This window comes from Amyelois transitella, chromosome 16, assembly GCF_032362555.1.
Source record: "Amyelois transitella isolate CPQ chromosome 16, ilAmyTran1.1, whole genome shotgun sequence".
Taxonomy (NCBI): Eukaryota; Metazoa; Arthropoda; class Insecta; order Lepidoptera; family Pyralidae; genus Amyelois; species Amyelois transitella.
In genome coordinates this window covers 3,638,623-3,651,399 of record NC_083519.1, presented here as the reverse complement: position 1 = coordinate 3,651,399, position 12,777 = coordinate 3,638,623, and the positions used below count along the sequence as shown (strand labels likewise).

The 12,777-nt window shown below is 32.0% G+C and overlaps 1 protein-coding gene and 1 long non-coding RNA gene across 4 annotated transcripts in view; one reads left to right on the top strand and one right to left on the bottom strand.

Annotated features, from left to right (window-relative positions):
- LOC106129663 (synaptic vesicle glycoprotein 2C) overlaps nucleotides 1-11,084 on the bottom strand; it is a 26,590-nt gene extending 15,506 nt beyond the window's left edge. The window contains exon 1 of one of the 2 annotated variants that reach the window (XM_013328272.2): nucleotides 10,925-11,084. The gene's annotated coding sequence lies outside the window, so the exon portion shown is untranslated. Of the gene's footprint in view, nucleotides 1-1,917; nucleotides 2,173-10,924 lie in introns of those variants that run through there. The other variant, XM_013328274.2, reaches the window with a different exon arrangement.
- LOC132902627 (uncharacterized) lies at nucleotides 10,428-12,777 on the top strand. 2 transcript variants are annotated; one of them, XR_009657190.1, is made up of 3 exons: nucleotides 10,428-10,694; nucleotides 11,375-11,486; nucleotides 12,687-12,777. It is a non-coding gene; the product is annotated as an uncharacterized LOC132902627 (long non-coding RNA). The 2 variants fall into 2 exon arrangements; XR_009657189.1 differs by having other exon boundaries at nucleotides 12,597-12,771.

Sequence of the window (12,777 nt, the reverse complement as noted above, 5' to 3'; positions counted from 1 at the left end):
CAACATTTGAGCTTTATTTGAATAACACAACCTTTTTATTGCATCAAGTAAAATGCAAATCATAACCAACACCTATTCATGCAACTTTAAAGTTATCAAACAAAGTTTTGCTAATTAGGTACAAAGGCAAAAATAGATCGATATTTAAAAAGAATGTTAGAATACATATTTTTATGAAACCGATAATGGTAGAATACATATTATTTCAATCATTAACGTACTTAAATGGAATGAGCTCACATAAATGAACCCTGTAGAGCCTGAAACATAACATCTTCCACGATCATCATTGTAGTCGTAATCAATCGCAATACACAATCAACCACGTTGAATTCAACTGTTATGCAACCTTCGTTTGCATACAAGTAACCTGCTACAAGTGATTTAAAACAGATTTGACTTATATAGTCGAATTAAGTGTTTTAATTGGTTAAAAAATAAAAATAAGTATACATTTTGTATATATTTAAGCATATACACCATATTTTATACAAATTATAAGATTATAAGAATTCCGCACGTATAAAATAAAATACCGCACTTTAAAAAAAATATATAATACAGTTGCATATTGTGTTCGATGTAATAGGTATATTTTTGTATCAGTCTTATTAAAAACTTAAAATGCTTAATATTAATATTCGTGACTAATTTATAATAAAATAATAAGCTACCGAAGATAATGTTTGCGGAATATGCATTTAAAAACGAATTTTAAATCACTACCGTTGGAATTTTTATTAATCCTATGCCTATGAAATATTATTAATCCAAATCTAACATATTTAAACATATTTAAATTCTCAATATAAATCAAATTTAAAAGGGTAAAATATACAATTAGTATATGTAAGAGTTAATAATTTATATAAGCAATAAAATAAATAATGCTAGAACTAACACTTCCTTAAAATCTCTTAGTTTAATTTTGTTTTATTATTTTCGTGTTAGTTAATTTGTATGATTTGCTTGGACATATAAATTGGTGTGATAAGTATGAATTACCCAGAACTAACTACATTTAGGAAATAACTTAAAAAATATGGAAATATATTTATTTATTTATTTAATAATTTCTGTATGCAGAAAACATCGAGAATGATAAATACAAGAATCAAAATTACAAAGGTGGTGCTCTTCCAGCAGACCCGAGATAGGTGACATGATGGAATGGGTAACAGGCAGGTGTACTCTAGAACACGTTGAGTTTATTGTAAAAAAGAAATCTTTTCTCTTAAAAATGTATTAAAAATGGCAAGTGATGAAATTCGTAGAGGTGAATGGAGGCGAACTGATGATTTGTTTGTTTACCTGGTCAGGTGACCGCGCGGGCGACGCACACACTTCATAGTGAATCTCAATATAAGATACACACATGTTTTATTTTTTATCCAACCACAACATTAAAAACAACAAAAATTTATATATACATAAACTCAAAACTACCGAACAGCTTGTAAAGCTATAGTCACCTATTGAGTCTTTAATAGAGAAGGTTAAATTTCAAGTTTCAGTTCCATTTAAAAAATAACTTTATCTGATCAAAAGATTTAAACCTATAAACATACATATAATCACGTCTATATCCCTTGCGGGGTAGATAGAGCCAACTACCTTTTATTATATATTTATAGTACATAAAGTACCGTTGCGTTATCACAACATAAATAAATCATTAAACAATTATTTACTTCCCGCGCAATGCAGTTTGAACCAGTAAATATACAGACCGCGTTTGAAAAAGTAAACCTACCTAGTTGTGTTTGTACGTATGTCCCCGTCAGTCAAAACGGGTACACAGCTAGCTAAGTATTTTCAGATAAACAAGAGGATGATTAAGCGGACGACCTTATCACACGAGAGCAAATTAAAAAGTTATTTGGGAAATGGAAAATTAATTAATTTACCAACTCTTACCAATATTGTAGTATGCGCACAATTATCTCAGAGTTCAGCACAAAGTTCTGTATATGAGCATCATCAGTCAAGAGATTTGGTATCACAAACAGTCACACATGCGCGCGTCAAATAACACTTTCAGGAACCATTTCACGTCACTAGCGGTCCTTGAATCCTGCATAGAGGTTTTTAGGCCGTCGTGTTAGTTTTTTATTTAGAATAATACTTCGAAAGTTGTGGTGTTACCACGAAACCGTGTAGTATGTAGAGCGGAGTCGAGACGTGTTAACGTAACGGAGATGTGCTTGCTAATGCCGCCCGGTAGCATTCGCGTTATGTTTTGCACCTGAATGCTGACGCCCCACCTTCATTTGTTTCTTTTTTGTGAGAACTAATTTAGTAATTAGCACTCGTAATGACCAATAATGCCGTATTGCGCTAGGCATTCTGATTTAAAAGCCAGACAGTGAGGAATTATGAGACAAATGAATACCGTTTAATTATGATGTTACTGTCACTTGACCGGTACGTAGGTAATATAGTATTTTGAAAGAACAATGTTGAGTAAAACATTATGGTTTTATATTTTACGCCATACAAAAACCGTAAAAATTATATAAAGGCGTCAAATTTTTATTGTTTCGTGTTACAGAAATATTTCATGTGTTATATCTATACACGCCTTGTCGTGTCACAGATATCCACGAAATATCTACGATATTTAAATTGTATTCATTTACTTACTGAAGAATTATTTGCTAAATTTTGGCAATACTTAAGTACTTTTTTCTACATTAGAAAGTTGGGCTCGTCAGACTTATTGAGCAAGGTCAACAAATTATAAATCTAGGGACAAAAAATAATTTTTTGATTGTTTGTAGCGCCCAAAATTTGTAATAGTTTGCTTCAAACTAAAGAATATAAAAAAAATACTTTGTAGTTAATGTTTAAAAGTACGTGAGGAACAAAATCGTTAAGTTATCAATCGGTTAAGATTGGGTTAAGACTGAATAGGCAATGAACTAACTAACCGTCACAACTTCAGTATTGCTCTTTTCATCAACATGCACACCGACCAATATTATGTTAATGGAGGAAATCTTAGATATAAGATCAAAGATTTTAATTATTACATTGAACTACAAAAATACCATCAGTAGTCTTAAACCTAGTTTCGTATTGACCAACAAATTTATCAAATAATTTTATAAGATAAAATAATAAACATTTTTAAGGTTTTTATCACGCCTTTTTAACGATGCATTGTAGTATCTTTTTAAATTTTTTTAATAAATATTGAAACAAATGCGGCGTTATAAACAAAATTAATAACCGACACTTGCATATTGATATTTAAATATGCGTGAAAGGATTATAATTACAAATAATCTCTTATTTAATTGTTCTTTGGCCATTTCTTTGTCAAACTGCTAGCTGTTTCACACTTAATATCCAGCATGTTTATTTATAAAGAAAAAGGTACAAAGAGAAGCACAATATTAAGAACACAGAAAATTGAAGAATAACACACATAACTACTTACTCAACTTTCGCATAATTTAAATTAGTAGGAAAGATAGGTTAGGTCTAGAATTCCTTAAATCCAAGTCATAACCTAACTTTGCCATTGGCAAGAATTTGGTAAGTGACACGTTATGCTAACAAGTTTTTGCGCCTATACAAATTTCTATAATATTTATAGATAAGTGTGAAATCAAATTGTCAACATATTCGTAGGTTTTCCTCATTTTTCAAATGCACATGTGTCACGGAAAAACCATTATTTTGTTGTCACACCATTAATTACGTTTTCTTTTATTTCAAAATAAAAAACTATTCATTTATATTGTGATGACAGCTTAGGGATATTAGTATGGGTCGGATTTTCAGATGAAATATGTCAATAACTTCTTAACAAAAATCTCAGAGGAAACTTAGTTACATAAATGCTTAATTTTTACAAACAGGCTACCGAAATTTACAGAAAAACATCCTGTAAAACAGGTTTCACAAATCTAGTCTATGTATAACGGCTAAGATGGAATGGATAATAAGGCATTGCTTAGAAAGGCTAATAAATTATCTGTTGATCGCGTTTGTTACAATTTAAGGACAAGACTGATCGGTTATCTAGAAACGGTAATTATACCATTATTCTGTTTTTATCTATTACAATGCAATCAGTTGACATTATTTAAGCAACAGACGAATCTAATAGAAATCCTCGACAATTAGCTAAGTATGAGATAAAGCTGAGGTTTCCGGTAATCTTGTTCTTTGCTTTACGGAAATTAAGAAACAATTATTTTATCTTAAAAATAGCTAATTAAGAAGACAATAATATACAAATATTGCCGTCGATATGGTCCCACTTCAGCGATGAAGTTTTGCTACAACTCCAATATCCCTTGGCTACGCCTGATACGAGTAACTGATTAGAAACATAAACAATTCTCTAGCTCTTCGCCTGCCTCCCTTCTTAGGCAGTGATGGGTTTTCTATACAATAAAAAAATACTACACAATATAATATGTTAATTAAATTAAATCAAGTAGAGTCTTAGTTCAATCAAAAATGTCCAGCCTTATAGAATTGGAAGCTAGTAGAGAGGCATATAACCTCAAGGTGACACTTTATCGTCCTCAAAGTATTATTACTTTGTAAACTAATGAAAAAAAAAAGAAAAAGCGGAAGAGCGAAAGCTGCAATAATTATATAACATTAAAAATCACAAAGGGTTTTACGTAAACCTTTAACAAGTAAGTGAGGCCTAGTGAATCTTCGAATATAAATAAAACATTAGTCGATTATCCATTGGTCACCGTGATCACGCTATGACAATCAGTTATAGCAAGAAATATCTGGTGCAACGTCGCCAATTATTGAATGCAATAATCCTGAAACAATATCGGTTTAAAACGATTATTTCTTAGGAGCTGCAACATTGTAAAATTTATCCCTATAATTTACCCTTGCGAACAATACAATTGTTTTATAGTTTAATTATAGGGACAGATGCGGTGATCAGATTTTATACAGTTCCCGATAAAATTAGGTACATAATCGTTGTATTAGCAGATAAATCTCGTGGAAGTTTATGTGCTGATTTGGTAGTGAAGATAATCAAAATTCCCTTCCAATATTCTTCGCAACATACTCATTAATTACAGTTTTCCTTCGCAAAATAATTTGATCAGTTTGCATGTACCAGGGTTAGTCATGTATGACATGGTTCTAATCACAGATATGGTTCTAACATGATAAAAGTTCATTTTCAAATTTCAGTATATTGTTCAAAAATGTACATATACTTAATTCAATGCAAAATGTTTTAAAGGAAAATCGGTCGAGAAGCTAGCTTAATATGCACGTATATTATTTTCTATACATATATACATATTTCAATGTAAGAGATACGTAGGTAGGTATATGACATATGATAAGTAAGTATATCAAATGGTGATTGAAATGATATATCAAAGTTGAATTGAGGAAAAATATTAACTGGGATCTAACAAGTCTTTTGCGGAAATGTGTATAAAAACTACGCAATATATGTATATTATTTTAACATATTTTTTATATATTTCTCACAGTACGTCTGAACCGTGACTGGAAACGATTTTTAAATCAGGTAAACTCGTTTTTATTAGCATATTAAGGAACAATGGATAAAATATGAACATTTATCGAAGTAATTAATTTCGTGCCGTGTGGTTCCCGGCATCATTAGAAAAGGAATACGACAACTCTATTTTTTTCCATCTCGTAAAAGGCGACTAAGGGATAGGCTTCTAAAATTGGGATTCTTTTTTAAGCTATGGGCTGCTACAGCTGAACGTGGCTGAGGGTGGTTTTGCCGAGACTTGTTGCTCCGTCTGGCAAGGAATGTAGACATGATATTACTAGACAAAACAATAATAGAAATCGGAAAACTTAAATGGAAATCTATATTTTAAAGGTTGGCTTCAAATACAAAAAAATAACTTTCATGTAAGTATTAAAAAAAAAAAGAGTTTAGTTGTCCATTGTTTTATATTTCTAGAGAATAAAATCAGCCTTTATTCACACAAGGACACACATAAGTGAATGAAAGCTAGAAAAGGATTCCTATATAATTTATCAATATACCAAAAAGTCAGTAGCAGTACATAGTAAAGGAGTCCAATAAATCTGATATCAAGATAAAAAGGGGTACCCAACGAAACGGAAGTAACACTAGCGTCAACGTATTCACATATGTTCGCAAGGTTGTAGGTAGTAAACAAACACACATACGACCAGTTCTCGGTACAGTCGGCGACACGCGATGCACTACGAATCAATACAGTTTTGAACACGACAAGACTAAAAATGTTGTCGAGTTTTGTTGATTTTTGATCAATTCAGGGAGAAGACTATTTAACTTGGGATTCTTGTTTCAGGCGAGTGATTGCAGATTTCTGAATTAGATTACCATCCCTAAATTTTTCGGCTAAACGTGGCCTTGAGCCTTGTGAGTCTTGGCTCTGTCTACCCGGTAACAAATAGACGTGATGTAGGTATGTGTTATGATTGGCGGAGTCGACTGTACTTCTGTCACATGTAGCATTCGGACCTTCGCCTTGGTGAACCGGTCCCGGGACCGAGGTCACACATTGGTGATTAATGTCCCGTCACAGAATAAATTATAACTCGTATAATAAAGCGCCTTTCGACTTTTACATTACAAGAAATTATATGTTTAAAGGGTTTTGTGCTTAAATACATGTCAGATCTAATAGTAAGACAACTAAATTTCTAAATTATCAAAAGTGTGCAACCGGGAACAAATTATAAGTGGGGTAATAAAGGGGATAGGTACCAATAATATGAATGCTCGCAAAATAGCCTATTAACTTCATTTATCTATGTATCTAAGTTAAAAGCTTAGTTTTAATCGTAAGTGTAGCAGATTGTTGAGTCTGTATTGTGCTAGGCACTTCAAATACGTTCCATTGACGTAAATATTTACTTTTGTCAAAAAATCTAGTTACACTATTTATACAAATAAGACACTACAAACTGTCCAAAACGTTTTCAACGCACGTGACTACGCTTTTTGTAGTTGATCGACGAACTAACACGTGTATCCGTGTATTAAATTTCAAATCCTTGAGTTTTTGCGTGAAAGAGCCACAAATTAACAGATATTCTAACAAATTTTCGCATAGTAAGAAGTAAGATAGGATTATGAGCTATGACATTAGTACAACGCGGTGACCAGCTATAGTTTATTTTTCTCCGAAATGTTTTCATAGAAAGCTGTTTGCGAACTTTCTCCACATACCTGCTGCAGGATCTACTTCTTGTTTTTGGGTCATTAAACAAAATAAAATGACGTCGGCAAGGCGACCGGCGCCGGCGCATGCGTTCTGATGCACCGTAACATATATTTGTGATTTGAAATTTTAATAAAGGCAGGCAATGTAAGTATATTCTTATTATAAAGAGATTTTTATTTTTTATTTCATTATGAGCACCGAGAAAGACAATCTTTTACGAGCAACACAAGTCCCGCGGATCAGCTACTCTTATATTAGAAAACTGTCATTTTCAACTTAAAACTCGAAGAAAAACATGTAACATAAGGTAATATTAAAATATTTTACCTAGTTATTACCTAGTGAAAAAAAAATCAGTTAATGATTGAACACTTTACGAGTACATACAAATAATAATTTCTACTTATATTTTTTTAGGTTTGCTATTTTTATTTGCTTGTCCCTTTTTATAGTTCAGTTCTAATTACGCAATACTATTATACTTATCTCGTGATTAATTAGTTTCCCAAAACAATTAGTTATTGTTCTTAATTAATTAATTTAAAATGTCCGAGATACAAAATCCGATTGCGAACCGGTATATGTAAAGTTTTTAGTAAATAAGCATAAGTATATTTTAGTGATCTTCTAAGTAACTTAATTCAAATTTTGGTAAAAAAATACTAAACTGCCTACTAACAATATTTTTTTTACAGGAAATACGTATTCCAGAATATTTGTATCGATTTTTTTTATTATTAATGTGTTGTGTAGTCTGTACTTTTTTCCAATACATTATTACACTTGCCGTCTCTATAAGAATAGACGTATTTTATAACTTTATTATTTACTAGTTTTCGCCCGCCCGCATGGAAAGTACCTTATAAAACATAATTTCCTTTCTTCACACTAATGATCGGTTTAGTGCTTTAATCGTGAAAAGGTATCAAACAAACATATTTTCATATTATATGTTGGGAAGTTGAAATTGGGATAGGATCCTACATATATATACAGGTAGTTATTTTATATAGAGGTTTGTTTGGATAAATTTTGATCAACAGGAAGCAATCAAAATTGCAGTTCGAGGCGCTCCGCTTCGACGAAACATCTTGTTTTTGTCATTGTTTCACGCTCACATGGTTCGAATGTCTGTCTGTTTGTGTATATTTGTGTACGTGTCAATTAAAAACTGAATCAAAAGTGTTATTCAATGCTACAACCCTATGGTGGACTCTACATTAATTTAAAATTTAGATTTTTCAATGATTGATGACAAATTCGCTTTACACGCTGTGAAAAAAATTTGTCAAAGTTTTTACGCCTTTTGGACAACAAGTTTACGGTTTTTCATAATTGTTTTTATATTAATTATCAAGTGGTTAAAGTCGTGGTTGGCAACTTTTAATATCTACCTGTAAAAAAATTAAAAATCTCGACAGGAAAACCACATATGAAAATTTTATGTCAATGAACTTCCAAGAAATAAGGACCAAGAAAAAATGGTTAAGTGTTTACTAGTGGCCCGTCCCGACTTCGCCCGGGTAGTATTAGCCACATACTTAATATAAATAATAAGAAATCAATAAAGGCTAAATTGCGATTTCTATAGTTGTAATCGTTACAGATTATTCTTTAAATATTATGATACAAAACTTTGGACCAGTCGAAATGTACGTGACGCAAAAAAATATAATTATCTACTTATTACGGATGTATAGTGCCCGCCACCGTTCGTCCCGAGCTTATGTTATTAATTCGGTTTTAAAGTTAAAAAATGACAAATACAAGGTTATATAAAAAAATTGGTCCAACTTTGTAACAAATTTCTATGAGTTGGCTAAGTTGAGTCTTTCTATTTTTCACTGAAAGAAAAAAGGTGGCGATCATATTGAAACAATTTTATGTTTATGAATAAATAAATAATATCATGCAATATGGTGCCATGTGGTTCCCGGCACTAATAGAAACAATAATAAAACCACTTTTCCATGAATGTCGTAAAAGGGAACTTGGGATTCTTCTTTTAGGCGAAGGGCTAGCAACCTGTGACTATTTGAATTTTATCATTAAGCCAAACAGCTAAACATGGCCTATCAGTCTTTTCAAGACTGTTGGCTCTGTCTACCCCGAGAGGGATGTTCTCGTTTGTATGCATTTCTGAACAAAACATTAAAAAAGTAAACTAATCGAATTAATGCTGTTTTAACAAAGTAATCCTCCACTGTACGTGCGTCATAGTAAATAGAATATAAATGTAATAAATATCTACGTCATAGACTAAATATTGACATAAATATAGCACAAATGACTGTAATTTATAGTATTTATAGAGTTTAGCCTGCTAAGATAGCGTCAAGGATACGCTCTGCCAAAATAAGATGAATGTATGATGTGTGACTAAACTTATACGAATTCTTTATTTTTTGTTTCTGATTAAAACACAATTTTTACCGATCCAAGCAGTCCGCAAAAAAATGATGCCTCACCCTTAATTATGTAAGTATGAAGAAAACTCATCTCTTTGTTAGGCCTTATTTGTATGAGATTTGTCTATTAACTGCAAAGTAATAAAAATAACAATAACCATACAAAATTTTATATTGACTATCCGGGACTTTTCAGTATCTCTTTATTTATTTGTAATGCTTTGTCTCGCAAAGTATAGTGATAAATATCACATGCTTTACAAAATTTGGGTAATGCGTCTTGCTCGCGATGTCTTTTGTAATATTATTTCACTGACTATGGGTTTCCCAGTAGTAATCAATTCAAAGAAATATTTCTTGTGAATGGAAGAAATACAAAAAAGAAGAACCGCATGAATTACCAGACTAATGAATATAAATAAAAATGAACTATAAACATGTAAAATCAGAAATAAATTTACAAAAACTGAAGTGTAATAATTTCAGACCTTCTAGAAAGTTCCGTTTTCATCAGCAAGAACCTCTATTCTAATTAAATATAATGTGGAAAACATCCACAAAAATATATCTTATAAAATAAATATCTACGCCCACGAAGTGAGGATGGTGAACACTGCAGTTTTGTTCACCGAATATTCTCTTCACACTAGCACTAGACAAATTGACGTACTAACTTTATTTTATACCAATTTTAAATAGATAAGATTTTTGATTTGGATTTCAGATTTCATATGACTTTAAGGTATATTTCATAAATCGTAACTATAATACTACTTGCAAAAAAGAAACATTATTATAGTTTGATCAGTAGCTAGTTGAATGCTTAATAAATCATTAAGATAAGAGCTGGTGTTATCTTGTCTGTTATATGAAGTTTTAATTGGTCTTATGTTGCATCAATCTTATACAACATAGACGCCGAAGATCTTTTAAATATTTGTGATTAAAAATGTAATTTCATCTGTAACATTTTCTCTTAGATACATCACCAGAGTAGGCATTAAAAGTTAATTTATATTACGAACAGAAAAAAGGACCACAACACAAGCTTGGTGACCGCGAATTAAACAAGAAGTCACATGAGGTATAAATCAAAATATTCTTATTTCACTCATTTGAAAAGTAACATAACACTGTCCCTTTTAAGGACTCAATTGTTAACCAAAAGTTACCTAAAACAAATACAGTGAAAACGATTTAACGAACAACTGACAGATAGGCCTGTGAGGTGTGACATACTAGTGCTAATGTATGGAGGCAAAGTATAGAGGTCTAATGATCGGAGGTCGTGTTCAAACAATTATCGGGACTTACCGGTTGCGATGTGATCTCTCGCCTTTTCTGCTTCGGTTCGATTGGTGTTCCGCCACTCAGGTGGCTATGAACAAATATCTTGGGGTGAAATGAATGAACTTAACACTAATAGTCGTTTCACAGAACACTCTTGAAAGAGTGTGAGCTAGAAATCTCGGCTACACACCGTTATATGAGCATGGCTTCATTGCAAATCACAGGTGATCCTTTGGCAAATAATAGGTACGTAAAAACACCTCTATTGGCAGAGGCATTACGGCGACGACGCGAGGTGGCTTTCCGGGACATAGCAATAAGCCAAAGAGATATTGGTAAACAAACGTGAATAAAAGTCGAAATACTTTCCAATGTAATGTTTAATTTTCATGAATTACATAGTTGCTGAAACCGACGACCTTACGATGAAGAGATTTATGAATTCAAATGCAAAATTTTTATTCATTATTCTAGGATACTTGTATGTGATACTTGAATGTGGATGAAGCGAAGTTTGGAGGGATCGTGGCAAGTAGGAAGACGCGTAGTCCCTGTCTCTCCCTCCAGGAAAGATTCGTGATTTCATGTAAGTATGTGTGAATAGATACTGATAAATTATTTATTTAGGTTTCATTTTACCAGTTTCGTGTGTAACACAACTCTGCATTATATTTAAATAAATAATAAAATGATGCTGTGTGTGTGTTAATCTAAAAAATAACTTACTAATTTGTATTTTCATCATGCGCGGTAATGTAACTAAGGAGCTAAGCTAACACACCACATACTTTCAATTTAAATTCCAATTTTTTTTATTTTGTCCACATGTTGAAATATGTGAGTGCCATTATGTGCCTACAAAAATATTTGGCAAGTGATTATTCTATAATTAATTTGTTTACGAAGCCCTCCACTGGTGATTAAGTGATGCGATAGCATAAAGTCAGTATAGTATCTTCAAACAGAATACATGTGACTAGTAAAGATAGTACGTATTCCCTGATTGCATTGTTAAATGTTGCCTTCCGAGAACAACTATAAATGTACAGCGAATACATAAACAATCCAATCCCAATTAATGTTGGTGATGAGACTTTGTGTTTTTTTTCTTTACATTTAAACCACGGAATGAATTTTAATGAAACTAGGTATAGTAGGCCTTTCTTTTGAAATTCCTACGGAAAAAACGGGGGTGGATCTGCGGGCAAATGCTAGTACTTTTATATGATTCACAAAGATTTTGGACCATTAAAAAATAAAATGCGTATTTCCTTCACTAGCATACGACATACACAGAAAGAGATAGAATAAGAACCACAAGTAATACTAATACTTCATACAATAGGTATTCATTTTATCGCACTCGTGACAAAGGAAACTATAAAATTTGGAATTATCATATACCCATCATTACACACGTTATAAATACGAAATTGACTATTGGTTTGAATTAACCAGCTACAAAAGAAGGTAACAAGTTTTTTTTAATACGACCATTAGATTGAGGCTAAGGTAAATACTAAGGTATTTGGTTACTTCAATTTACAAAATCTTTCATACAAAAACTGTGAAATAAGTAACGTGTATGCACTATAATTAAGATTATCATTTTTTCCTTTAAAATGGTTAGCAACCGTCCTCAGTTCCGCTTCATAAATCCATCTAAATATATTATTTCATTACATTCACATTAAAGGCTAGTTATGACTGGTTTTCATACAACTGGCATCCTGTGGGAGCTGTCTGGAACAACGAATATTTATTTGAATTTATTTCTGGCTACGAGGTGCTACAAGCTACGGCGTAGCGTGTCCTCGTAGTGGCTACGAGCTACGAGGTCGCACTACGATTATGCTACGCATTATTTTTTGTAAGTA